The sequence below is a fragment of the Schistocerca americana genome, chromosome 1, assembly GCF_021461395.2.
Source record: "Schistocerca americana isolate TAMUIC-IGC-003095 chromosome 1, iqSchAmer2.1, whole genome shotgun sequence".
NCBI lineage: Eukaryota > Metazoa > Arthropoda > Insecta > Orthoptera > Acrididae > Schistocerca > Schistocerca americana.
The window spans coordinates 180,782,132-180,785,436 of record NC_060119.1 but is presented as its reverse complement, the minus strand read 5'-3'; the positions used below and the strand labels follow the sequence as shown (position 1 = coordinate 180,785,436).

General features: G+C 51.1%; 1 non-coding gene across 1 annotated transcript; it reads right to left on the bottom strand.

Annotated features, from left to right (window-relative positions):
* Positions 1 to 623: 623 nt before the first annotated feature.
* Trnas-cga lies at positions 624 to 697 on the bottom strand. The gene has a single exon. It is a non-coding gene; the product is annotated as a tRNA-Ser (tRNA).
* Positions 698 to 3,305: the final 2,608 nt, after the last annotated feature.

Below are 3,305 nucleotides of genomic sequence, written 5' to 3'. Positions count from 1 at the left end.
GCTGCCCACCCTGTCTGCCAGATTATTTACGTATATAGAAAATAGCAACGGTCCTGTCGCAATTCCCTGGAGCACTCCTGTCTCCGATGAACACTCGCCGTGGAGGACAACGTACTGGATTCTATTACATAAGAAATCTTCGAGCCAGTCACATATCTGGGAGGCTATTTCGTGTGTATGTACCTTTGTTCGTTGGTTGGGGTTCTTTGGGGAAGGAGACCAGACAGCGAGGTCATCGGTCTCATCGGATTAGGGAAGGACGGGGAAGGAAGTCGGCCGTGTCCTTTCAAAGGAACCATCCCGGCATTTGCCTGAAGCGATTTAGGGAAATCACGGAAAACCTAAATCAGGATGGCCGGACGCGGGATTGAACCGTCGTCCTCCCGAATGCGAGTCCAGTGTGCTAACCACTGCCCCACCTCGCTCGGTGTACCTTTGTTAACAGTCTGCAGTCAGGTACCCTGTCGAATGCTTTTCGTAAGTGTACAAAAGTGGAATCGGCCTTTTGCCCTTCTTCCATAGTTTCCAGTACACCATGTGAGAAAAGAGCAGGCTAGAATGAGATTTTCACTCTGCAGCGAAGTGTGCGCTGATATGAAACTTCCTGGCAGATTAAAACTGTGTGCACCGACCGAGACTCGAACTCGGGACCTTTGCCTTTCGCGGGCAAGTGCTCTACCATCTGAGCTACCGAAGCGCTTGCCCGCGAAAGGCAAAGGTCCCGAGTTCGAGTCTCGGTCGGTGCACACAGTTTTAATCTGCCAGGAAGTTTCAGAGCAAGCTAGATGTCGCACGAGCGATGCTTACATTCGAACTCAGAATATGTTCTAGAATTCTGCAGAAAACCAATGTTAAGGTTATTAGTCTGTAATTTTGCGGGTCCGTTCTTTTGCACTTCTTATACACAGGAGTCACCTGTCCTTTTTTCCAGTCGCTCGGCAATTTGCGCTGGTCGAGAGATGCAAACTAAATAATGGGCCAAGGCCGTAGAGTACTCTTTGTAAAACCGAACTGGGATCTATTCCGAACCTGGAGACTTATTTGTGTTCAGCTCTTTCAGTTGTTTCTCTACCCCAGGGATGGATACGGGACTCAGTGCGAAGGTCAAACGACAGTATGTTTGTACGATTCTCCAGCGTGAACGATTTCTTAAACGTGGAATTTAAAACTTTGGTATTCCTTTTGCTACCTTCCACTGCCAAACCAGACTGGACAATCAACGACGGAATGGAAGCATTAGAGCCGCTTCGCAATTTTACGTAGGGCCAGAACTTTTTCGGGTTCTCCACCAGATCTTTAACCATGGTGCGACGGCGATCGCCTTTATATGCTTCGCGCACAGATCTTCTCACAGACGCACGAATCTCTACTAATCTTTGCCTGCCGTCATTTGCGCGTCCTCTATGGAACCGGGAGGTCAACAGCCTTTGCTTCATCAGCATTTTCCGTATTTCGTAATTAAACCAGGATGGGTCTTTTCCGTCCATAATCCACGTACTAGGCAAATACTTGTCCAGAGCACGATTTACAATCTGTTTAAACTTTGATAATTAATTTGAAACCCTCAGCTGCGACGGGTGTTATTTATATACCTCGATGGGGACAGCTGAAAATATGTGCCCCGACTGGGACTCGAACCCGGGATCTCCTGCTTACATGGCAGACACTCTATCCGTCTGAGCCACAGAAGACACAGATGAATAGGGCGACTGCAGGAACTTATCCCTTGCAAGCTTCCCGTGAGACCCACATTCCCAACTGTCCACAATCTACATACGTAATGTACCATTTTCTGCTGTCCCCATCGAAGTATATCAAAAACACCTGTCGGCAGCTGAGGGTTTCAATTAATTATCATTTATTCTAGAGAAGCTGCACGGTCATCAGTGGTACCTGTTCGTTCGAGAACAGTTACTATCTTCATATATATAGTTAAAAGGCTACCCAGCCATTGACTTTCGTCTGCGCGAATGCGCACAGGTTTCCCGAACTCTTACGGGAATCGTCATCTTAGTGTGCGCAAATAATGAGTGGATGGGTAAATATCTACTAGGTGCATTACGTATTACGTATGTAGGTTGTTGACAGTTGGGAATGTGGGTCTCACGGGAAGCGTGCAAGGGATAAGTCCCTGCAGTCGCGCCGTTCATCCAATCCTCGGTGGCTAAGATGGATAGAGCGTCTGCCATATAAGCAGGAGATCCCGGGTTCGAGTGCCGGTCGGGGCACACATTTTCAGCTGTCCCCATCGAGGTATATCAACAGTACCTGTCGGCAGCTGAGGGTTTCAATTAATTATCGTTTATTCTAGAGAAGCTTCACGGTCATCAATGGTATCTGTTTTTTCGAGAACAGTTACTAGCTTCATATACACTCCTGGAAATGGAAAAAAGAACACATTGACACCGGTGTGTCAGACCCACCATACTTGCTCCGGACACTGCGAGAGGGCTGTACAAGCAATGATCACACGCACGGCACAGCGGACACACCAGGAACCGCGGTGTTGGCCGTCGAATGGCGCTAGCTGCGCAGCATTTGTGCACCGCCGCCGTCAGTGTCAGCCAGTTTGCCGTGGCATACGGAGCTCCATCGCAGTCTTTATCACTGGTAGCATGCCGCGACAGCGTGGACGTGAACCGTATGTGCAGTTGACGGACTTTGAGCGAGGGCGTATAGTGGGCATGCGGGAGGCCGGGTGGACGTACCGCCGAATTGCTCAACACGTGGGGCGTGAGGTCTCCACAGTACATCGATGTTGTTGCCATTGGTCGGCGGAAGGTGCACGTGCCCGTCGACCTGGGACCGGACCGCAGCGACGCACGGATGCACGCCAAGACCGTAGGATCCTACGCAGTGCCGTAGGGGACCGCACCGCCACTTCCCAGCAAATTAGGGACACTGTTGCTCCTGGGGTATCGGCGAGGACCATTCGCAACCGTCTCCATGAAGCTGGGCTACGGTCCAGCACACCGTTAGGCCGTCTTCCGCTCACGCCCCAACATCGTGCAGCCCGCCTCCAGTGGTGTCGCGACAGGCGTGAATGGAGGGACGAATGGAGACGTGTCGTCTTCAGCGATGAGAGTCGCTTCTGCCTTGGTGCCAATGATGGTCGTATGCGTGTTTGGCGCCGTGCAGGTGAGCGCCACAATCAGGACTGCATACGACCGAGGCACACAGGGCCAACACCCGGCATCATGGTGTGGGGAGCGATCTCCTACACTGGCCGTACACCACTGGTGATCGTCGAGGGGACACTGAATAGTGCACGGTACATCCAAACCGTCATCGAACCCATCGTTCTA